The 26,842-nt window shown below is 37.7% G+C and overlaps 1 long non-coding RNA gene across 1 annotated transcript; it reads left to right on the forward strand.

Moving 5' to 3' along the window:
* Positions 1-26,571, forward strand: LOC110938400. Its single transcript, XR_002591362.1, has 3 exons — positions 1-117; positions 24,564-24,628; positions 26,394-26,571. It is a non-coding gene; the product is annotated as an uncharacterized LOC110938400 (long non-coding RNA).
* Positions 26,572-26,842: the final 271 nt, after the last annotated feature.

The raw sequence follows: 26,842 nt of genomic DNA on the forward strand, positions 1-26,842 counted from the left end.
AAAGGGAACAAGAGTTCTCTCTTTGATCAAGTGTACAAATTCAGCAAGAATCAAGTTATGAAGTAATTTTATTGCATGTTGAAGAATTTAGGTCATCTAACATCAACTAATCCTAAGGTATGTTATAATTTCACTTTTGGCCGGTTTTCTTGTTTAGAGAATCCATGAAATAGAAAGGTCTAGTGGAAATTGTAGCAAGATAATGTAAATTGATGTTGTATTTGGTGTTTATAAACATCATACTAACTCGTATGTATGAACTACTTGAACAAACTAGGAATTTTGTCAAGTGTTCATAAGTGATTAGAAGTGGGTTTTACATAAGAGTTGAACCCATGATTATGATGGTCAAATTGTGTATTTGTTTGTAATAACTGACATTACATGTTAATTGATTATTACTTGAGGTATGAAATAGTTGACTTGTAATAAGGTAGTAGGATGATGGCAAATTGAGGTAATAAGAAAAGCTTAAAAATTATGCACATAAGGTGTTTGGTGAAATGCCTAAGTGAAATCTAGATGCTAACATTACATGAAAGCTTTGGGCAAGAATCCTATGAATGGTTGTTAGAAAGTATTGATAAAATAGCTTAATATGATAGCCTAAAATTGATGCCTACCAAGTATTTGATAAAATGTCTAAATGAGTCTATTGAACTTGTAAATGCATTAGTTTATGTCAATTGCCAGTTTAACTTTTTGTAGGATCGTTTTCGGCCCTGATTGAGTCGATCAGAAGAATTCCTATCCAAAACAAGAGGCGGAAACTAATGCTTTGGTGCGATTTCAGTTGGATTCACTTTTAACTGTTGTTGTATTGATCTTGATAACGTTTACAAGCTCTGACAACACTTCGGCAGCACTTCGTGGCTTACCGGAAGACAACACCTACAACTATGTGTTTGATTTCGCTCATGAAACCCTTTATATAAGGTTCTGATTCCGCTCTTACATACCATGTACATATAAGCGAAATCACATAGTTACCACATAAGCGAAATCAGCACCATAAGTACATATGGGCGAAATCAGAATGAATAGGTTTCGCTCCAAATGACATCTGGGGCGAAATCAACTCCTAATACAAGTTTCTTGATTTTCGTGCCCTGTTTTATTCTTTACAACGTAAGACTCGATATAAGACGTAGTCGACAGACGGATGCACCAACAAACTCCCCCTCGGATGTTGACGGAGTCTTCAGTGTCGAGTCTTCGGTTGTCAACCTTCAGTCTTTATCAGTCTTTGATCTTCCTCTGAAGTATTTGTCATTGCAATAATCCTCATTCTCTATCTTTATCATCAACAAACTCCTCTCTCTCGGATGTTGAATCATTTAAACTTCATCAGCATCAGCAAATCCAGAATCAGCATTGGCTTTCCCTGCTTTATCATGGTGTCTTCAGACTCCCCCTCTCTATCTGCTGGGATCGTAGTCTGGAATTCTTTCATTCACTCTAAGATCATGATCAGGCTCTTATCTGGTTCAGGATCATCACCTGGCACACATTTACCTGCACAATCTCTACCCAACACATAAGTTTCTTTTAAAGATTAAACCTTTAAACTTTTAGAAACTTTTGTAAAAAGCATTAAAAATAATTTTTCATTCAAGATCTTTTCTTGGCTCTTATCATGCAAACTTAACAATTTCACATGCTCTCTCCCAAACCTGTTCTTCATGTTTAGCACTTGGAATTTTGAAAATCAGCTTCTCAACACCAGTTGTCGAAAATCTTTTTGAATTTTTCAAAATTTATGCTAAAACACATTAAAATCTTTTTGGATTTTCTGAAAGAAAGTAAATGCAGAAACGAAATATTTACATACAATATTTTTGTGAGATCGTGCAAGAGGATCATATCAGTTTTGAGACATATCACCAACACCGGTAAGCTTGATTTCATTTTAAGCTCTAAACAATTCACCTAGATTGTCAGTATGTTTGTCCACTTAAATTTTCACACAAAGTTCAACTGTTTCGAGATATGCAATTAGTGTTTTAATTACTTAAACTTATTCGTGTGTCTCACCACTTGAATATACTCCCATATCCAGATCCCAATATTCAGTCTTACAGGTGAATATACCACAGATGATATCTGTAAAGGGGTTATGTGCGAGGGTCGTGAGAGCTCAGGTCGATACTTCCGTATACGCAAAGAGATGACGGCTTCGACTTTTGGTGTGTCCCCTTTAGTGGATCTTTTGTTACAACAGCAGCGACTATCAATTTTATTGTTTCATCAGCTTGCTGAGGGCGATGCTATGTTTCAAGCATTTGCGGAAAGCATTATCTGGGGACTAGGTCAGTATTTCTATATAGCAGAAGTCCCGGGATAATACCCCAGATATCACTGAGCATAAAGACCTAGTATCTCAGAATAAGGGACCTTTCAAACAAGATTTCAGGGGTTACCTATATATCCAAGAAGTTGTTAACCCACAGAATAAGCTTCATTCAAACTTGCTTAGGTTTATATCTCGTCACAATCTACTAAATGTGTAAAAACCTACCGACACATCCGCAGTGAGATTGTTTATCACATATGACTTTACATTTCTTTAGCGTGTTGTGATAGTCCACTGATGTACTATCATTTCCTCTTTTATGCAACAAAAACTCATTTTTCAATTTTATCATGTTTTTGCCTTTTTCGAATTTTCTAATGTTTTTGGATTTTCTGAAAATTTCTTACTCCCCCTAAAATTCAAAAACATTTAAAGAAATTGAAAACAAACTATACAGAACATGACAACTGATATCAAAATGCTTCAATTCTCCATCTTTTTGGCATAAACAATCAGAACTCCCCCTCACAACAAACTATTTTACCATTAAGATTTCAAAACACTCAAGTTTGTTTTAATCAAAATGGTTTTTCCGGAAAATAAGTTTTGTTGATTTTACCACTTGTAAAGTTTGGGGATCAAATCATCACTTTGTTTTACCAATATTTTGAATGATAGTTAATTCAAGTTCAATTTAATGACCTTGATTAACCGCTTGTAGTATCAACCTGATTCAAATTCTGAATCACTTGTACAAACAACAAATAAACATATCAAACCTGTTTTTCAACCAATTACCATCTGTTGGTTGAATTCTCAAGATGCCGATTCCTACTCCACGCTTACAAACCTGGGAGTTCCGGCAATTCCTGCTTTTCAAAAACAAATTTTATAAGCATTTTAAAGAATGATGCCGATTCATGCTCCGCGATTACCAACTTGGGAGCTCCGGCAAGTCAGGTTTTTATTCTTTGAAAAATATATCCACCCAAGCCTGACCTTCCTTGGGTGTATCATCCTCATCTTCTTCATTTTTGCTTTCAACGGACTTGTGAACACGTCTTTTAGAAGCATAAAAATCTTTGACATTTTTGGCCTTTCCATTGACCATTTGTCCAAAGATACGTTTCACATTTCCGTTGAAAGTCTTTTCAACATCAAATTTCTTCTTGTCAGAATAAAATTGATTTGAAATTTCTATTTTTCCAACTTTCTTCATAAAATTTTCAGCACGCAAAGGTGGAAAATTTTCATCGTTCATAGTTGGAACTGATTTTTCAACCTTTTTATCAACATGCGGCTCCTCTGATTTTGTGGAATCAGATTCATCACCAGAATTGTTACCTGAACCTTTCACAACCCATTTTTGATTTGTCACATTTTCTTTTCTTTTCAAAGCACTCTTTGAACATTCTCCCTTCTCAAAGGTTGAATTTTCAAAGCCAGTAATCTTTTGGGTTGACAGTTCAGTTTTCTCAACAACCATCTCCTTTAGTTTACCAGAGACTTCCTGTTTTGGTTTGAATGTCTTCGGACAAATCCTAGAAACATGACCAACAGTTTTAAACTGAAAACAAGTTCTCTTTTCAATCTTCTTTTGAATAACATTCTTCTTCAACTCGTCTTGCTTCTTGGCAAGGAATTCTTGATTCGTCTGCTTTCTGAATGCTTGTTCTTTCTCAGCCTCTTATGTTTTCCCTGAAACAAACACAGTTTTTGGTTTATAAATTTTTTCATTTTTATAATTTTTCGGTTGAATAAAACCTAATCCTTTCTTTTTGTTGTTACCATTCTGGTTTGATTTCTTTTGGAAACCCGTACCAGAATTGTAACCTTTTTTCTTGTTTAATCGTTGTTGTACTCTTGAGGTGTAAGGTTTAGGTTTTCCGATAAGATTTAAATCTTTTATTTCAGAAATATTAATTTCTGTAATTTTGAAAACCTTTTGAATCATTTCAAATCTGACACTTCTTATTGGAAAAGCTTCATCAGAATATAATTTGTCAGAATCTTTCAAAGTATATGCCACTTTGAATGATTCATCATTCAAATTAGATTTTGATAACAAAAATTGTTTGTCATAAACCCGTTTGTCCTTTTTGATTGTTGGCTTTCACACGTCAGACTCAGACTTTGACTTGGATTTGGACTCCGGTTTTAACTCCTCACAGTCATCTTTATCTAACACCTGATCGACCACACTTTTTATCAACTTTGACTCATGATCAGTGTCGGATGACGTGTACGTGACATCAATGTTTTCGGGCAGGTTATCCGACGGTCCAGACTCCCATTGTAAGTTTATTGCCTTTTCGACTCTTTCGGAATTAGGATTTCGAAGTGAATATCCATTTTCGATCGGGGGCGGGCATTTATTGTAGACCACACTTGGTTTCTTACAAGAAATATTCACTTTATCTTCGTCTTTTGTCACGGATTTCTTTTCTTCTGAAGTCTTTAATTCATCAAAAGTCTTCAAATTCTCCACAATCGGATAAATCCTGTCAACAACAAAAGTAGAACATGAGTAACTTTCTAATAACTTGTTGACTCTTTCAGTTTCGATTCTTTGTGTTTCCAGCTTTAATTCCAGCTCAACACACTTCTTTATGTGACAATTAACATTATCAAGCTGTCCTATGTAAGCTCTCTTCAGTGTATCCATTGCCACAGCTTGTTCACTGTTTGAATCAGTATACTTGTTGATTTCTCTGTTCATTGTATCATAGGATTCTTTTAATCTGTTTATATTGTGCAACAACTCATTGTTTTGCTTGATTAAAGAATCACAGTTCATGCACTTTTCAGGAACTTTGACAGGTTCTGCATCAACTTTGACTTCAAATTCAGGAACATCCTTGATTGTTCTGTTTGATCGTAAAAATTCAGCTCTTCTCTTTTTCTCGGCTTCAGCTTCAGCTTTTAATCTCTCTTCCTCTTCTTCAAGCTTTCTGTTGGAAAATTAGAATAATGTGAATGGAAATTAATTTAGTGATAATTTATGGGACTCTTCATGGTGACAAACTCTTGAGTAGAGTTTTTATGTCACTTGACTAGCTTTTATTAGAGTTTTTATTTCTCTAATTAAATACCTAATTAAGTGAAACTTTACTAGAGTTTTATGTCTCTAATAAATCACCATTTAAGAGAAACTTTTCATAACTCACATCTCTTGTAAAAATAGTAGGCTTTGTGCCTCATTTTGAGATAGAGAAAAATGCTAGAAAAATACAAGAGAAGGGATACAAGAAATATACATGAATATATGGAGAGTTCTTGGAAAGAAGAAATACTTGGAGACCCATGTGATGGGTACTTAGAGAAATATGTTTTCTCTATACGATTTCATCACCTTTGTATCATAATTTTCCACAAGTTCTAACACTACAATTACCGGATGTAACCTTGGGCCCGTGAGCCATCTCCGGCAGTACAGACTGCTTCGGCTGTTGTACCCTGGGAGACAGACGCGTCATCTTTAGTAGAGGCGCGCAATCTGTTTTAAGGGAAGCGTGTTGAACACGTGCCTCAACCAAATTCGTCAACGTTTTAGTGTGCTCTTTGTTGCAGTCAAGGAGTATTTTTCAAGACTCAAGATGATGAATACTCGAGTCTAGGATGCTATCAAGTGCGCGTGAAGGACCCACCAGAGATGCGGCTTGAATTAAGATTGGTATATATAATTATATTTATATTCTTTTATTTAGTTATTGCAACCAGTATTGTACCATGATATTTCCTAAGAATAACGAGAGTCTCGTTACGATATATTTTGTAATTATATTTTACAAAAGGTGAACCTATTTCCTACAAACTTAAAACAGATTTCATGAGATTGTTGCTACAATCTTAAAACCTTATTTAAAAGGATTTTGGGTTCACAAAAGGATTTATAATAATAAAAAAATATATATATTTTAAAGATTATGATCTTGTAAATATTTGCTTTTGGGAAATATGTATGTGGTACAACTTGTTGTGTTTGGATTTCTTGAGATTGAGATACAATCTTAAATCCTATACCGCGGTACAAAACGAATGGTTTTGGTTCAACCATTTGATTTTTAAACGATTTTGAGAATCGTTAATTTTTCTAACTTTTGTGTTAGATCGGGTTCATTAGTGTAAACCATACGTTTTTTGTAAACGTTAAATTCTCTAACATGTGTGTTAGACCGGAATTATTGGTGTTAACCATACGTTTTTGTAAACGTTAAATTCTCTAACATGTGTGTTAGACCGGAATTATTGGTGTAAACCATATGTTTTTTGTAAACGTTAAACTCTCATAAGTAGAGTTTTTTTTATTACTTTAAATAAGAGTTTTATGTTAGTTGATTAGAGTTTTATGTCTCTAATTAAGTCTCTATTTAAAGTAGACTATTCATCCACCCATGGATTGATATGAACAAATAAGTCTTATAATGATTTTTGTAATCATTTGTCTTCTAACATGTGTGTTAGAAACGTTCATGAAACGCGTTAGTTTGAAGCAATTTTTTAATTGTTTAGTTTCTAACGGTGTATTAGAAATGACTTATTTATTTGAACCATATATGTGTTTTAGCAAGTCGAATTAACATTTTGTGGAAATGTTAATATTTCTAACGTGCGCGTTAGAATTTCTTTCATTTTAACATGATTGTTGAAAATGGTTAAAATACAAATGCTTTGAAATGTTTTATGTTGACATTTTATATAAGCAATTTGTTATAGCATTGTTTTAATGCTTTGTATGATTTAGAAATAAAATGTCATACATTGAAGTTAATGGTTGATTGGCTTCAAGGAATTAAATCACCATAAAGTGATGGTGTGGTAGTTATATGAATTTAATGAAATTAAAATCATTTACTAGACTCTTCATATGGAAGATAAACTCTTAAGGAGAGTTTCAAGTCAATTTATTAGTTTTTATCAGAGTTTATTTCTCTAATAAAATCTCTAATAAAGTGAGACTTTTACTAGAGTTTTAATGATGACATTTGATGAGTTTTATTAGAGTTTAAATATATAATTATTGAGACTCTTAACTCTTCATATGTGAAACTCTTGAGTAGAGTTTTAATGGTGACATTTGATGAGTTTTATTAGAGTTTAAATATTGAGACTCCTAACTCTTCATATGTGAAACTCTTGAGTAGAGTTTTAATGGTGACATTTGATGAGTTTTATTAAAGTTTAAATATATAATTATTGAGACTCTTAACTCTTCATATGTGAAACTCTTGAGTAGAGTTTTAATGATAACATTTGATGAGTTTTATTAGAGTTTAAGTCTATAATTATTGAGACTCTTAACTCTTCATATGGTGAAACTCTTGAGTAGAGTTTTAGTGATGAAATTTGATGCTTTAATTTGGTCATGTTATATATATAATGACTTAAAGTTTTCTAACATGTGTGTTAGAAAATGTGTATCACGAATACGAGGTTAGAGATTGTTCATAATGGACATAAATGTTTTATGTAAACATTTAATTGCCTATGTGTGCATTAAAACTGATGAGAAACAGTTTATTTTATAAACTATATCTTTGGAAAACGTTTTATGTAAACGTTCGATTCTATAATGTGCTTGTTATAACATTTTTTTAACATGTGTGTTAAAAAAAATGTTATTTGGTGAAAACAACTTGGTGTTGTTGTGAACAAATTTAATTGTTCAAGTTTACTACTTACATGTAGTATTTGTAACAACTTGGTGTTGTTTTAAGCATAATTGTCCAAGTTTAAAGTTTCAAGATGAAATGGGAAACTTGTACTTACAAATGCATGGAGTCTTATTGAGGGAGTACCTCAAGACACGCCATGGGACAATATTGTTGAGAAGATTTCGGTCAGATTATAAAGTGTTGAAGATAAAAGCACTTTGCTATTTGATGTCTACATATTCCAATGTATTAATTTTATTGTTTTGTGTTCAATATCTTCGGATAACACATGCAATTTTTTACAAAGAAATAAATCACTAATGGTTGTGACGTATAAATTATTTTTGTGGAAAATAATTATATCGTCGGTTATACATTGTTTAAAAGAATATTATTTTAAACGGATAGCACATGAAAAATACTTGGACATAAACAACTTGAGAGTTGTTACATTGACTAAAAGTCAAAGATGAAACATCAAATGTATAACCACATCATGAATGAGTAATGAAAGAACGTAGTGAGTGTATTGAGATGAAATACACTAACGACATTCATGTCGCATACTTCATTAGAAGTCATTGAAAAATTCACAAGTGTGAATTCTAACATATGAAAGTAAAAGTACTATATGTTATTGTATACCTTTAATAAATCTTGCGAGATTTATAAGTAGATGCGTCTACCACTTGATTATTGTTAGATCTATATGGAGATTTTACATTCATTAGGAGAGCATCCTAAATATACATATCTCCTAATGAATAACAATAGATGTGTGCAAATCACTTATGGCAAAATTATGAATGCCATGTTGTTGAGTGTCGATCTAGTTAACTCTATCTCACACATAATAGTGATTGTAGACAAGAAACATTCATCTTGTTGGTGATGAATGTGTTCAACAAGTGACTTGGATTAAGACTTATGTTTAAGTACTTACGAGTCAATGGTAGATTGTTGGAGATCAAAGGTAATCAAGTTATGTTCCTTAAATGAATGATGAAATTTAGCTTTGTGCTATATACAATAATTTGTGAGACCTTCCTAAATATTGATGTTTTAGGATTATGAATAAGTCTCATTATTTTGTCTTAACAAGGGATGAATGTTGCAAAGTGATATTATGATATCCTTAGGGCTGTGAAGAATCAGAATGATGCATCTTCTGTTCACATGCTAAAGTATTGTAGTCTAAAGCATGCTAGACTAGTACTTGGTTAATTATGGGTCTTGACGGAGACTAATTAACTCTAAACATTCAAATGTGTATGAACACAAAAAGAATTTGTGTATGGACAAAGTTGAGAGAGAATTTTCATTCATTATAAGGAAATGACATGTAACTTTTAAAAGTTTGTTCGAAAAGCTAATGAGGAGAACTCATTGTCTAAGCTTATTCTAGATGTTAAATTAGAATTATTCTAAGTTGGTGACAAACTTATGACAATGGCATGTGTTGCTTTGGTCAGCTTGGAAGCTTGTGTAAGCTAATGCAATATGAGTTGAATTCACTGATACAATAAGGTTGGTCTTGTTCAATCATATGTGTATAAATGTCGCCATAAGTGGTGTTACGGAAATGTTTATCAAATGGCAAGAAATGTGGGGGAGGAACCATTTAAGAAACAACCCTATAAGGGTATGTAGAAATGGTTCTCATTAACACATCTAAATGTTATCCAATAACACTTAAATGTGGGGGGTGTCTTGCATTTGTTTTTAGCAATAAGGATTTTGTAATCCAATCTAACATTGCAAATAGACGACTAAGTGGAGGACACAAAGGTCGTAGTGTATAATGGAGATGTGTTTGCCTTAAATGATACACGTATCTTACGAAGACATATGTTATAACCAGATTCAGATGGCCACTGAGGTTATAGTCTTAGAAGTTGACAATAGGCAAAATTAACTTATGAGTTAAGAACACATCATGACAACTGATCTCAAATACGCAAAGTTATTTGCTAATGTTATGGATCCAACAACCTGAGGGTTTATTAGAGATCAAGTAGCCCTTAAAAATGAAGTTCATATGATGGAAACCTAACTCAGTAGACTGGAGATCCCAAGAATTGAGTTCAATAGGAAAACCTAATTGTATGAATAAGCGAGGTCACTGTGGGGGAATAACCCTACGCATTTAATAAGATAGTTTATTATAAAGATTAATAAACTTCCTAGTCCATTCCTAAAAGTGACAAGTGTGAGGCTAAGCATAATATGTGGTAAATGATTTGGATAGATCACGGTAACCACAATGCTTTTAATGATCTAAGGAGAATCACCTATGTTAGAGAGAAGTGGGGTCGCTTCGAATGGAATTGAGGGCACAATTCCTAGAGCTCTCGAAGAACCAGGAAAGTGTTCCACGACCATTATTGGACACGACTATGAGGAGATGGCCCGGCTAGGGAGAGTCTTGTGTGAAGTGTATTGTCGTCTACACAAACGGCAGACGAGTTCAAAGACATCGAGATCTACTCAGAGTTAGTGGGCTAAGTGCATTTCATGAGCGAAGGTTCAAAGGGTAACACCTACCTATCGTATGCAAAACTAAACTGTCGAGGTTCCATTGGATTTTTGTGTGTTTTGATTAATCTCCATTCATGTGGGGGATTGTTGGAAAATTAGAATAATGTGAATGGAAATTAATTTAGTGATAATTTATGGGACTCTTCATGGTGACAAACTCTTGAGTAGAGTTTTTATGTGACAACCCGAACTTTCAAGGTTAACTTTGTTTAAATATCGTGACACTTGACTGGTGTCGCTGCTATTCATGTTCTTCAACACGTCGTTATTATGTCTACGTTCCGTAAACCTGGTAACTTGTTTAACTACACTTAATTTTATGATTAATTGGTGGTGTGTTTACTATCTATTAAATGATAAATGCTTGGATTATGTGTATATATTCAGTCATATACTATGAATATATGTTTAGATTTTATGTTCCTCGTGTGTTATCTCGGCCCGAAATCCCCATCACACGTGCGTAGTATTAGCCCAATCAAAGCCCGAAGGCAGGGTTTATACATACATGCATGCCCTTATTGTTTCTTAAAAAAAAAAAAAGAAAAAGAAAACAAAACAAAAGAAACGTGATCAAACCCTAGCCCCCAACGTATTCAGTCTTCCCTACAAAACACACGATACATAACCTAGAGAGAGAGAGAGAGTCGCAGGAGGGAGAGGAGGGCCGATCACCGTGTCGGCGGCCCCTCCGACGAATAACCATGGCCATCACCATCTCTAGGGTATCTCTCCATTAACCTCCGAGACATAGGTCCCGGGTCAGCGGTTTCGACAACAGGACGACGGCGACAGCCGTGTTTGACGGTGGCAGCATCAGCCTTCGGGCCTGGAGTGAATGTTGGTGACGTTAGGCAGTACGGTGGGTGTTTTTGCGATGGTGAGGTAGACGGGCTGCAGCGGTAGCAGAACAGTGGTGGGTGATTCCCGTTTTCGCATAAACTCGACGTCGACAAGAGGTTTTGGGGAAGTAGCTTGTGATTTGTGTAATACACCAACTTCAGGTATGATCCTTCAGTGCATTATTGATAGAAATCACTGAGTTGAGACGGTTACGTAGACATGGTGAACACGTGTCTCGTGCGCGAACCCGCTTCGGTCGGTTAAGCGATGAGGTGTTTGACGTTTGGTTGCGGGTTGCGGTAGTCGGTAATGTTGGCATAGTGTAGTGGAGATCGGATGAGGTTATGGCAATGATATTCGACGATGATGATGTGCGAAGAGGTGACCGGTGATGATATTAGGGTGATGCGGCGCAGCAGACGTAGCGGAGATGGTGCCTATTGAGCCTGGTGATTGCTAAAAGCTTGCATGATGAAGATAGATGGGGTACGTTACGGCATAAATTCTGATTAACGTAAGCTTCTCCTTCTTCGTACCCTTCAACGGCAGCCTTCGGGTCTCTCAAAGATCTATCCTCTCGGTTTTAGCGTACAGACTCTCGGTTAGTATGTTACCTATGGATTTAATCTATATTCCTTGATGTCTCGTTCATGTGTATATCCTGTTTATGTGTATATCTTATTCATGTGTGCGTCTTGTTACATGAATGTGCATCGGCAATATGGGATTTAGTGGTGAAATAGATGGCTTAATTGATTGAACGACAGGATGAATGGCTAGCTTAGTTTAGTCTTAGAAATTGTACCCGATGGGTTGTGTTGACATCAGTTAGCATGGAATTAGAGATTAATTAGGATGGGTAATGGGTGCTAGAATGATGAATATGGTGGATGATGACTTGACGGATTTAACTGTATGGTTTGATCATTTGACGGTAAGCTAGGATCCCATGATTAGATGATGATGGGGCAACCGGAATGAATTGAATGTTGATATTTATGTGTAGTAAATTCTAAAATAATAATATAATGAACTGGTTACTAAGGGTGTTAAAAAGAAAATGAGTGAATTAATATTCTGATGGAATTGGGAATCACTTTGAGTATGTGCTGGGTTGGATGGATTGTTAGCAGTTAAGAAGTGGGTTGTCCACCAAGTTGGGCCAGCTTGGCCGCACACTATGTTAATAATAAATTGGGCCGTGGAACTATGGGCAGTGTTAATAATGTGATGCGATATAAATACCTAAACAAATTATGGGATGATAATTAAAATGATATATGCTAGGGAATCATGGACGTATATGTGCACCATGTGAGGAACTTAGAATATGAAACATGATTACTGTATACGAATTTGCTAGTATAGTTGTGGTAATGTGTTAACCACGTGTATGTGAATTGATCTATATTGATGATTATGTGAATTAGTGGGAACTAGTAATTTGAGAACATGAAAATGTGGGGGCTTAGGAATGCAGGTAAAACGTTCAGTTGTATATATATTTGATGGCAGGATTTTTGTAGCACTTGTATAAATATATTATTATGTGGATACTACTGTATGACGGCTTGTTAATCTGATTCACTTAAACCTTGGATTGTTTGAAAACACTAGAGTATTGCATGACCCTACACACGTGTACTTACGGTTATTATATATTAGGTCGCTTGTAACGGACTTAACATTTAACGCACAGAAGTACGTAATCATAAACCGAGCAAAACAAAGGTGAGTTCACTACATTCGAGCATGCGTCCCAGTGGTTGGGGACAGTCAGTGGGTATCCCATGGGGGGGGGATGAGTCCTTGGGTAAAAACGAGTATATTGGTTAATATTCTCACCTATCATCTTTTGTAAGTCCCTCATCGGGTATTAGTTAGTAGCGCTACTTAGGTTTGGCACCCTCACCCCGTGCCTGTAGAGGACGGAGGTGAACTAATGACCCAGTCTGGCCCAGTACTAGATAGGAGTACGTGGGAAGGGCAGTCGTGTATTTCAGGAGCCGTCATTGTTCGGAATTGAGATATTAACAATATTACTTGCATTGGTTATTGAACTGTTTTACATACAACTGGTAACAAACGTTTTCTAAAACTGTGAACTCGCCAGCTTTGTCTGATACACTTGTTACATGCTCGCAGGTCGTTAGGTACTTGGGAACAGGAACTTGCTGGCTGGAGGGCGTGAGTGGTCATGGTTGCATTGATGAGTTATTTATCAAACATTTATTTACTATGGATGTTTGGAAAGTATTTACATTATGTTACGTTAACGCTTCCGCTGAACTTGATGGTTTTTGAATTACTTATGTTTGGATTTTATTACTATTAAATGTTGAAACTTTATTTTAAACTTATAGATTCAATGTAATTAGTGGCTCATTACTAGTGGTCACATGCCTAACAGGGATACTCCCTAAGTGGTAATTTGAGGGTGTGACAGTTTGGTATCAGAGCCACTGGTTATAGTGAACTTGGTTTTAAAACATTTTTGTAAAACCAGACTATAACCGAACAATTCTGAATACGTGAAAACGACCATGACACTCAGCTCCAGATAGCAAGGTTCGTCCTTCTCACTTGTTGCATACACTACATGGCTAGTACACATTTGTTTATGACGTAGCATACAGACACACATTTGTCACCATAGTATCATTAGATGAATTGTTTGCTTACATTATGATGCAATGGTAGTATGTCATAGTCTTGGGATTTCTGCGATCTTATCGTTTTGATAACCTCAGTTTGGCACTCGAGTTTGGGGAACCATTTGACATGAGTTAGGAGGAACTGAGATGAGCATGCAAATCGCAATATTATTGTGGGTGCACACATAATAATAATGCGGGGTGCATGTGAGTCCCAGTGAGGCTTAACAAGTGAAAAAGGGGTTCCGTTCCGTTATTTGGTGGATGTAAAACACAACAATCTATAGGAGTCATAGCAGTGATTGTCTCCTATTTGAATGTGATCTTTTCACCTCCCTCTGAAACCTTTCGAACCTCGATGCTATCGAGAATTACCTGAACACCCATCTGAACGCCTAGCAAACTGGACAGAATGTTAGGTGCTTGTACGGCCATCCCTGAGTTGGATATCGCAGCGTCAACTCAATCAACTTGCAAGAACGATGACAATCGACTGTAGAATGGAATGTGTGACTGTCAGCACGATGAGTAGCGCTTTAGGACGTGGCACGGAATGTGAAAAGATGGACCCTGTTGGTGAAAGATTGTAGGGCTCCGCCTCAAGCAACGGCGTTAACGGCAATAGTCACGGCGACATCAAAGTACTCATATTCGTAGCCTACCGTATGGAAACAAAGGTGACTTCGACAAGGATTGACTGGTATTAAGTCAAATGTTAATAACCAAGGGAACGATGACAGTATTGGGAATCCACGTGACCGTAACAACACTGGTAGTGGTGCTTGTGGAAGGGCATATAGGATTGGCGTGAGCGACGCCAGACATAACAGCAACATGGTAGCTAGTATGAGTAGCGAATCGCTTCGTCTCTGTTCTGTTTAATCCTGATACTTCTTGAAACCAAACCGGATGAAGAATCGACTGATGGCAACTCAAATGAAATCTCATATGTTCGTTGGGGTGCAAACACGACCTTGTGGGACAAGTATTCGACTCCGACCTTCCTTCGACTATCCTCAATGGTTACAACGCAGTAGTTAGTGTGGGTTTGTTATCCAGAGATAGCGCATATGCACCGGTGAATAGAAAATTTTGGGTGGAGAATCATTATTTGTTCTAAAGCGTCAGAGTGGTGCAAAGGATAACGCCATTTCAGCTATGAAGGCCAGAAGCGTCTACGGAGGGACTACCCTGCTATGTTGGCAACAATTACTAATGTTTGGGATAAGGAAAGAGGATCAAGGATCCACCGATCGTTCGTGATTCCACTCAGCGTGCTACTTGAGGGCTTCCGGGTTTACTTCCACAACTGAGGGGGTAGAATCTCAGTTTGATCACACGCTAGAGGCAGCCCTGATTACTCGTACTCCTTACCGTCTTGCACCAGGAAGGTTGCAAGAACTATCTAATTCACTACAGGAACTGTTGGACAGAAGTTTTGTTGGAGCTAGCTCTTTTCGCGTTGGGGAGCCCCAGTTTTATCAGTGAAGATAAGCCTTATCGTTGGACATGTGTAATGATTATCGAGAACTCAGTAAGTGACAGTCAAGAACCGTTTGCCTCGACCATGTATTGCCAGCCTGTCGACCAGTAGCGAGGGTCAAGCTCCCAAACGAGGGTTGACTAATGAACAAACTATTATCAGATGGAAGTCCAAGGGGAGAATGTTCCTAAAACGGCATATCGAACGCGGTACGACCATTACGACCTTGTATTCCATGACCTTTGGGTTAATCAACGCACCAGCAACTTTATGGATCACATGAATCGACCGTGTTTATTGAGAACGTCTTGAATCATTTCCAGGAGAAAGGAACACCATGGGCGGGATTCGTATCCTATCTTAGAGCTCCCGAGGGAGGAGCCACTACTCGCGAAGTCTCGTTGGGTGTAACTTCTGGATTCGAGAGGTACATTTTTTTTTTCTTGGTCACGTAGCCAACGAAGTGGGAATACACGTGGATCTCGCTAATATCCATTCTGTTAGAAACTGATCGACACCAATGATCCCTTTTGGGGATACGACAAATCCTTGGTTTTTCAAAGATTACGCAATCCTAACCTCTTTAACACAGCAGTGTGTTGTGTATCTGTGGGAGACAAAATAGGAGAACGTCTCTTCAGCTTTTGAAACTCAACTCTACGATGTACTGAGTATTGTCTTTACCCGAGAGTACGGTGAACTGGTGGTATACTATGATGGTCCGAATCAGAGTCCCAGTTACACGCCGATGCAACACGAGAAAGGGATAGCTTACGTAATAGACTTACAAGGAGGATTGCACGACACACCATCTGCGGTGGAAACTGTGGTCTTTGGATGTAAGTTGGAGGCATTAATTGGACGGTACCGAATGGCTACTTAGACCGATCACAAGGGCCTCCCGTGTATCCTGGTTTCGAAAGAGCTAAATCAGTTATGGCATCGTTGGATGGAGTTTTTGGATGATTACGACAGCGAAACTTGAATGTGCACGAGCTCTGCATCTCATTATCGACTCTAACCTACCTGATCAAACTCGCTCTGTTCAAACTGGAGGATTGGAGGAAGAGGATTTTCAAGTTGAACCCATGCGGGGCATGGAGAAGTAACCCTGGCAGGTCAGACGATATTCTAGTCGTCTGGGTTTTGATGAGAGACATTAAGATTTATAAACCTTGTACTGATGATCGGGCACGAAGGCCCACCTAGCTAGGTATGGGAGTGAGGTTTGACTTATGGGAAGGTCAAGGTGAAGTATTAGCAACCAGAAACACCCATATGGAAACGAGAACAGACTGCCATGGATTTTGTCACTAGGCTACCTAGAACTCGAAACGAAAATAATATCACCTGGGTGATCGTTGATTGTCTCACGTTACTAGCACACTTTCTGGCAATCAAGGAAACTGACGAGTCTTAACAGCTGTGAATGTACCTCTGAGAGAGGCGGCTCTCAGGCACGAGGTGCCAACTCCTGCTACCCCTGATCTTGAACTATACTTGATTTATGGCAGGCGACACACAACACCCTTGGCTCACATCTAGACATGAGCATTACTTATCACTGAGGGACAACCGGACAGAGTAACGGACCATCCTGACACACGAAGACACGTTGCGAGCATGTGCGTGGTTGACTTTAGTAAACAATACGAAGGACACTTATCTTTGGGCGAGTTCTACTGCAGCCGTTAGCGTATTAGTATGCATACAACTCTGTTTGAGGCATTGCATTGATGATTATGCTAACCCCTAGTGGACTGGGGTGGATGTCAACCTAATCACGGGTCCAGGACTTGCACTCGAAACTCTTGGGAAGATTATATAGATTGGAAATCGTGTAGCGACAACGCGTGATATATTGGAAGTCTCACCCTGGGAGGGTGTCGCACGCCTTGGGAAGCGTGGCAAACCTAACATACGTTATGCTGGGACATTCAAAAATTCTGGAACGTATTGGCAAGTGGCGTACAAGCTCGAATTACCTGATGTTTTTCATGTCTCACACCTAAGGAAGTGTTTGTCTGATGAAACACTTGTTACCTTACTAGAGCCAAAGATTAACGACAAGTTGCAGTCTAGAGGAAACCATTGAAAACATGGACCGGGAGTCAAGGTTGGTAAACACAGTCAAATTTCAATCGTAAGAGTTCGTGGGAACTCAAGACGTGAACCAAAGTTCACGTGGGGGCGCGAGGACCAGATAAAGTTCAAAGATCCTCAACTATTTCCTGTTGACCAACATGATTCTGATATCACTTGTGAATTTCGGGACGAAATTCCACTTCAAGTTGGGGATGATGTGGCACCCGCGGAATATTCGCAGACATCCTAATCTATCACTTCACTTCTCTGTGCTTATTTATCAAATTTCGGGACGAAATTTCTTTCAAGTTGGGGATGATGTGACAACCCGAACTTTCAAGGTTAACTTTGTTTAAATATCGTGACACTTGACTGGTGTCGCTGCTATTCATGTTCTTCAACACGTCGTTATTATGTCTACGTTCCGTAAACCTGGTAACTTGTTTAACTACACTTAATTTTATGATTAATTGGTGGTGTGTTTACTATCTATTAAATGATAAATGCTTGGATTATGTGTATATATTCAGTCATATACTATGAATATATGTTTAGATTTTATGTTCCTCGTGTGTTATCTCGGCCCGAAATCCCCATCACACGTGCGTAGTATTAGCCCAATCAAAGCCCGAAGGCAGGGTTTATACATACATGCATGCCCTTATTGTTTCTTAAAAAAAAAAAAAAAAGACAACAAAACAAAAGAAACGTGATCAAACCCTAGCCCCCAACGTATTCAGTCTTCCCTACAAAACACACGATACATAACCTAGAGAGAGAGAGAGAGTCGCAGGAGGGAGAGGAGGGCCGATCACCGTGTCGGCGGCCCCTCCGACGAATAACCATGGCCATCACCATCTCTAGGGTATCTCTCCATTAACCTCCGAGACATAGGTCCCGGGTCAGCGGTTTCGACAACAGGACGACGGCGACAGCCGTGTTTGACGGTGGCAGCATCAGCCTTCGGGCCTGGAGTGAATGTTGGTGACGTTAGGCAGTACGGTGGGTGTTTTTGCGATGGTGAGGTAGACGGGCTGCAGCGGTAGCAGAACAGTGGTGGGTGATTCCCGTTTTCGCATAAACTCGACGTCGACAAGAGGTTTTGGGGAAGTAGCTTGTGATTTGTGTAATACACCAACTTCAGGTATGATCCTTCAGTGCATTATTGATAGAAATCACTGAGTTGAGACGGTTACGTAGACATGGTGAACACGTGTCTCGTGCGCGAACCCGCTTCGGTCGGTTAAGCGATGAGGTGTTTGACGTTTGGTTGCGGGTTGCGGTAGTCGGTAATGTTGGCATAGTGTAGTGGAGATCGGATGAGGTTATGGCAATGATATTCGACGATGATGATGTGCGAAGAGGTGACCGGTGATGATATTAGGGTGATGCGGCGCAGCAGACGTAGCGGAGATGGTGCCTATTGAGCCTGGTGATTGCTAAAAGCTTGCATGATGAAGATAGATGGGGTACGTTACGGCATAAATTCTGATTAACGTAAGCTTCTCCTTCTTCGTACCCTTCAACGGCAGCCTTCGGGTCTCTCAAAGATCTATCCTCTCGGTTTTAGCGTACAGACTCTCGGTTAGTATGTTACCTATGGATTTAATCTATATTCCTTGATGTCTTGTTCATGTGTATATCCTGTTTATGTGTATATCTTATTCATGTGTGCGTCTTGTTACATGAATGTGCATCGGCAATATGGGATTTAGTGGTGAAATAGATGGCTTAATTGATTGAACGACAGGATAAATGGCTAGCTTAGTTTAGTCTTAGAAATTGTACCCGATGGGTTGTGTTGACATCAGTTAGCATGGAATTAGAGATTAATTAGGATGGGTAATGGGTGCTAGAATGATGAATATGGTGGATGATGACTTGACGGATTTAACTGTATGGTTTGATCATTTGACGGTAAGCTAGGATCCCATGATTAGATGATGATGGGGCAACCGGAATGAATTGAATGTTGATATTTATGTGTAGTAAATTCTAAAATAATAATATAATGAACTGGTTACTAAGGGTGTTAAAAAGAAAATGAGTGAATTAATATTCTGATGGAATTGGGAATCACTTTGAGTATGTGCTGGGTTGGATGGATTGTTAGCAGTTAAGAAGTGGGTTGTCCACCAAGTTGGGCCAGCTTGGCCGCACACTATGTTAATAATAAATTGGGCCGTGGAACTATGGGCAGTGTTAATAATGTGATGCGATATAAATACCTAAACAAATTATGGGATGATAATTAAAATGATATATGCTAGGGAATCATGGACGTATATGTGCACCATGTGAGGAACTTAGAATATGAAACATGATTACTGTATACGAATTTGCTAGTATAGTTGTGGTAATGTGTTAACCACGTGTATGTGAATTGATCTATATTGATGATTATGTGAATTAGTGGGAACTAGTAATTTGAGAACATGAAAATGTGGGGGCTTAGGAATGCAGGTAAAACGTTCAGTTGTATATATATTTGATGGCAGGATTTTTGTAGCACTTGTATAAATATATTATTATGTGGATACTACTGTATGACGGCTTGTTAATCTGATTCACTTAAACCTTGGATTGTTTGAAAACACTAGAGTATTGCATGACCCTACACACGTGTACTTACGGTTATTATATATTAGGTCGCTTGTAACAGACTTAACATTTAACGCACAGAAGTACGTAATCATAAACCGAGCAAAACAAAGGTGAGTTCACTACATTCGAGCATGCGTCCCAGTGGTTGGGGACAGTCAGTGGGTATCCCATGGGGGGGGGATGAGTCCTTGGGTAAAAACAAGTATATTGGTTAATATTCTCACCTATCATCTTTTGTAAGTCCCTCATCGGGTATTAGTTAGTAGCGCTACTTAGGTTTGGCACCCTCACCCCGTGCCTGTAGAGGACGGAGGTGAACTAATGACCCAGTCTGGCCCAGTACTAGATAGGAGTACGTGGGAAGGGCAGTCGTGTATTTCAGGAGCCGTCATTGTTCGGAATTGAGATATTAACAATATTACTTGCATTGGTTATTGAACTGTTTTACATACAACTGGTAACAAACGTTTTCTAAAACTGTGAACTCGCCAGCTTTGTCTGATACACTTGTTACATGCTCGCAGGTCGTTAGGTACTTGGGAACAGGAACTTGCTGGCTGGAGGGCGTGAGTGGTCATGGTTGCATTGATGAGTTATTTATCAAACATTTATTTACTATGGATGTTTGGAAAGTATTTAAATTATGTTACGTTAACGCTTCCGCTGAACTTGATGGTTTTTGAATTACTTATGTTTGGATTTTATTACTATTAAATGTTGAAACTTTATTTTAAACTTATAGATTCAATGTAATTAGTGGCTCATTACTAGTGGTCACATGCCTAACAGGGATACTCCCTAAGTGGTAATTTGAGGGTGTGACATTTTATGTCACTTGATTAGCTTTTATTAGAGTTTTTATTTCTCTAATTAAATACCTAATTAAGTGAAACTTTACTAGAGTTTTATGTCTCTAATAAATCACCATTTAAGAGAAACTTTTTATAACCCACATCTCTTGTAAAAATAGTAGGCTTTGTGCCTCATTTTGAGATAGAGAAAAATGCTAGAAAAATACAAGAGAAGGGATACAAGAAATATACATGAATATATGGAGAGTTCTTGGAAAGAAGAAATACTTGGAGACCCATGTGATGGGTACTTAGAGAAATATGTTTTCTCTATACGATTTCATCACCTTTGTATCATAATTTTTCACAAGTTCTAACACTACAATTACCGGATGTAACCTTGGGCCCGTGAGCCATCTCCGGCAGTACAGACTGCTTCGGCTGTTGTACCCTGGGAGACAGACGCGTCATCTTTAGTAGAGGCGCGCAATCTGTTTTAAGGGAAGCGTGTTGAACACGTGCCTCAACCAAATTCGTCAACGTTTTAGTGTGCTCTTTGTTGCAGTCAAGGAGTATTTTTCAAGACTCAAGATGATGAATACTCGAGTCTAGGATGCTATCAAGTGCGCGTGAAGGACCCACCAGAGATGCGGCTTGAATTAAGATTGGTATATATAATTATATTTATATTCTTTTATTTAGTTATTGCAACCAGTATTGTACCATGATATTTCCTAAGAATAACGAGAGTCTCGTTACGATATATTTTGTAATTATATTTTACAAAAGGTGAACCTATTTCCTACACTTTCTACGTTTTTCCTCTGCAGCTTCCATGACTTTTCTGCACTTTTCTGCCCATTTCAGATCGTAGGCATTTGCAATGAAAGCTTTAACATTTGAAGTGTCTTTGGACATCTCTTTGGCCATGAGTTCTTGATCTGGGCAAAAATTGTCCCAACAGAACCCTTCAGCCAATTTTTCATCATCTTGTTCTGCCAAACACACTTTGCTGTTTGTTGGAAGATATTTATCCTAGCTAAAATTATCATATTTTCCCTAATTAACTAGACATGCTCTTTTTGAACCTTCAATCACATCTCTCCCGTGTGCAGTTTGTGCCTGATGCGATGCTTGGTGTGTGATTTGATGATAGATCGCCTTTTTGTGATAATCGTTGTTTCCGAAAGGGTTCTGAGCTCCACTTGCTTCTCGATTTGTGCACTCTCTCTTGAAATGCCCATTTTCCCTGCAACGGAAACAAGTAACTTTAGTCTTGTCAAAACCTAAAGGTGAAACATGAGCCTCACGAAAATCATCTCGGCCTGTAATTTGTTTAAACTTTTCGGCTCATCTCAAAACACTGGCCATGCACCATTTAATATCCATAAGTTCCATTTCTTCAGCATCAATTTGATCGTAATCCTCTTTCGTGAGCATTGGATTACCGATCTTTCCGGCCACAAAACTACTATAGGATTCTAACACCATTCCCAACAAAGACATTTGATTTTTAGCAACGTCTTCAGAATAATCTTGATCATTTTCAAGATTTAATACAATATTGCATTGAAGTTTTCTTCCGTTCTTTGTTGCAGAAATTTTTGGATCGAATGATGAAAATCTTGGGCTGCTTGATCCCTGAGATTTCTTTTCAGAAGAGTCTTTCACACTGAAAGCAGTTTCAATTTTTGGAGAATGATTTGTTGTTCCATTAACACCACTCTTGTAGTACAAGCTGATGTCCTGTTCTCCATCATAATTCTTCATCCTGGCGATCTTCCTCTGCTCCATCTCTTGAGCTTCCAGGTGTTTGATGAAATCTCCCAGTGTCATACTTTTATAATCTTTTCTGTTGGATCTCAGCATCATCAGAAACGTTCCCCAGACTTCATGAGGTAGCGCATCTACAAGTTTTTCAATCAATTCATCAGTATCCTTTTTAATACCAAGTTTTGACATATTTCTCACCAAGTTACAATATCTCTCGATAATTTGCTTGGTGTTCTCAGATTTCAAACCGCGAAACAGATCAAATTCTTTCTTCATGAGAGACATTTTGTTTTTGAGCATATCATCACTCCCAACAAATTTTGCTTCCAATTCTGTCCAAATTGAATAAGCAGTTCCATCATGTTGAAGCAGTATCAAGAAATCTTCTTTTATCGCTTGCTGAAGCAGACTTACCATCAATTTCTCATCCCTATATTTCTTTTTATCTTCAGTACTCATTTCTCTAATTGTTAACTGAGTATTATTTCTTGTGGGTCTAACATACGGCTCTTCAGTGTGTTCCCACGCATCCAAATGATATGCCTCAACCCAGTTTCCAAACCGTTCAGACCATGCATTATAATCATCAATATCCATGAGCTTAGGTGGTTTTTGAGACGTCCCGGTTTCATTTTCAAGCAAGGTACTCTGAGTTATGTTCATTGGACTAGCAAAGGCGTTATAGAATTCGTTGTCCATTGTTCAATTGTCCAAAGTTCACAAATTTCCAAGTTTAGGCAAAATTAGGGTTTTGAGCGAAATTCCAAAGTGACCTTAGAGCGAAATTAAGCTTGATGGTCACAAGAGCGAAATCAGGTTTGATGGTCACAAGAGTGAAATCAACAATTGGTCTTATAAGCGAAATCACCTAGTTCCTTTTGAGCGAAATTAACCCTTAACCTTGGAGCAAAATCAGACGTAGCTTGGAGCGAAATCTGATGTAAGATGACTGTATGAGCGAAAACAAGTGTGAACTCTGAGCGAAATCAGCATGATGTCACCATTTTCATGAGTCACTATGAGCGAAACCTCAAAAATACTAAGATTTAAGTCGATTTTAACTTTGAAACTTTCAAGGGTTTATTAATACATGATTACGAGTGCTGTGTGTGAAATTGAGCTGGTTTTATTGAGAAAAATTTTCAAAAATGACAAAGAAGGTGTAGAAAATCAGAATATGCAGCTGAAATGGCAAGAACTCTTCCTCCTGAGCTCTGATACAACTTGTAGGATCGTTTTCGGCCCTGATTGAGTCGATCAGAAGAATTCCTATCCAAAACAAGAGGCGGAAACTAATGCTTTGGTGAGATTTCAGCTGGATTCACTTTTAACTGTTGTTGTATTGATCTTGATAACGTTTACAAGCTCTGACAACACTTCGGCAGCACTTCGTGGCTTACCGGAAGACAACACCTACAACTATGTGTTTGATTTCGCTCATGAAACCCTTTATATAAGGTTCTGATTTCGCTCTTACATACCATGTACATATAAGCGAAATCACATAGTTACCACATAAGCGAAATCAGCACCATAAGTACATATGGGCGAAATCAGAATGAATAGGTTTCGCTCCAAATGACATCTTGTCATTTGGGGCGAAATCAACTCCTAATACAAGTTTCTTGATTTTCGTGCCCTGTTTTATTCTTTACAACGTAAGACTCGATATAAGACGTAGTTGACAGAAGGATGCACCAACACTTTTAGAAGTCAAAACTGACCTATAATAGATTAGAGTGAAAAAGATGGTAGAAAAATCCATAAGGTGATGGTCATGGTATATGATGACTAATCTAACCATCTTGCGGATATTGTATTATAGTTTAACTCTTGACAAACTAGGTGGAAGCTTGGAAATGAATGAGTCAAACGGGTCAAAGATGCGAGTAAGCATGATCAGATGCAAGGTAAGTAAAACTTACCTCTTATAACAGGATCACTATATAAGAAATGTGAAGTAATTAGAAATAAACAATGACTTGTTAAAGTCGAGACGCATTGTGTAGACTAAATAGGTCAAAAGGGATAATATTATGTTAGATCACACTGTGGTGATCAACTAAAGAATTTTAGAATTAAGACCCTAAGGTGTGAACCAAAATGGATCAAACGAATAAAAATGAGTTTTTGGTGGTAAACACTTGCTTACGCGAACCAAAATGGGTCGAGTGACTAAAAATGAGTTTTGGTAGTAATCACTTGCTGACACGAACCAAAATGGATCAAATGAGTAAAACTGAGTTTTTGGTGTAAACACTCGCTGACGCGAACCAAAATGGGTCGAGCGAGTAAAAATGAGTTTTTGGGGGTAAACACTGCTGACAGGAACCAAAATGGGTCGAATGAGTAAAAATGAGTTTTGGTGGTAAAACTACGAATTATACAAAAGAAACCATATGGTGTAAACCATAACATGTCAAATAAGTGAAATGGCAAGTAAATCACATGTTAATGATTAGACAAAGAATATGAAAATGAGACCTAACAACGTAAGCCATAACGGGTCAAATGGGTTAAAATTCGCATTGAATCACATCACGGTGATAAACAATATAAATATTAGTTTGAAATGAAAAAAGGGTAAGCCAAGAATGGGTGAATTGACAATCGGGTCAAATGGGTCGAATGGTAAGCCAAGAACGGGTGAATTGACAACCAGGTCAAACATGATATTTAATGTTTGTTTGTTATGTTCCATACTTACAGGTAAGCTACTTATAGGTAAGCTACTTACAGGTAAGCATGAAGTATGGTCATGAAATGTCATGGATGGTAATTAGAATCGCTAGGCATTGATAACGGGTCATGGTTTTGACTCGTTCCTGGTATGTATAAAAGGTTATGTTTTCGGTATGGGCTTCTAGTCCGACGAAAGATGGTTGGGCCAGATGTGACAAATAGATTAACTCAAATAAGATATATCTAGCATTTGGGAAAACAACCTTTAGAGCCAATATCATGTGAAATTACAGCTAAATGGGTTTTAAAGTACTAAACCATTGGAAACCTTTATGTCCTTAGGGACATAATAAATCTAGATGGGATAACGAGTTCAAAGTGCCACTAGTTTTAATCTAACCTTTAAAATTTCTCCGATGTGGAAAAGAGCTTAAATTTGACTAAAACACCCTCGGATAATGGGTTTTGGGTAAACTAGCTCCAAGGGTAAATTTGATAATGAATCCTTAGATCGAGTTGATCCTTCCGGTAACTAAAAATGGGAGACTTGACCTAAAAGGCTTTAAGTCTCATAACGGGTCGATTTGGGTAAAGCACCATACCGAAGAGTATAATAAAAAGTTCAAGTTTTGTCAAAAGTAACCAACCATAATTTGAGTTGTGGTTGGTAAAAACGATAAGAACATTGATAAGAAAGTAAGAGACATGAATTAAGTTCATAACGCCTCCTAACGTGTCAAACAAGTATTAAACCCATACCGAATAGTAGGAGTGAAAAACTCAAGGAATATGGACCCGGGTTGTGGGTTATAGTTTAAAAGTGTAGAGGAATAATCCTCTAAATAATTAAAAGTAAAATGGACCGAATTGGATGTCAATTGGATTGGATTGTAGAGGAATAAACATTTAAATAATAATTTTGTTTTTCTTTGTTGATTTAATCACGTTTGGCCGTTTAACTCAAACACTAATTGTTTTTAGTGTTTATGTTAGGGTTTTACAAAGGCGGGAACCGGGCGGACGACTAATTATCCGAAGAACCGAACACTATTAAACCACTATCTCTTTGGAGACGTTCACGGGAATGTTGAAGCATGATCATGCACGATAAAGTTTTTGAGTTAAAAACTTTAAAATCTCTAAACTACAAATAAAGTGTATTAATCTGTTACGTCGGTTCGTCTGGGTAACCAACCATAATTTGAGTTGTGGTTGGTAAAAACGATAAGAACATTGATAAGAAAGTAAGAGACATGAATTAAGTTCATAACGCCTCCTAACGTGTCAAACAAGTATTAAACCCATACCGAATAGTAGGAGTGAAAAACTCAAGGAATATGGACCCGGGTTGTGGGTTATAGTTTAAAAGTGTAGAGGAATAATCCTCTAAATAATTAAAAGTAAAATGGACCGAATTGGATGTCAATTGGATTGGATTGCAG

This window comes from Helianthus annuus, chromosome 5, assembly GCF_002127325.2.
Source record: "Helianthus annuus cultivar XRQ/B chromosome 5, HanXRQr2.0-SUNRISE, whole genome shotgun sequence".
Classification (NCBI taxonomy): Eukaryota; Viridiplantae; Streptophyta; class Magnoliopsida; order Asterales; family Asteraceae; genus Helianthus; species Helianthus annuus.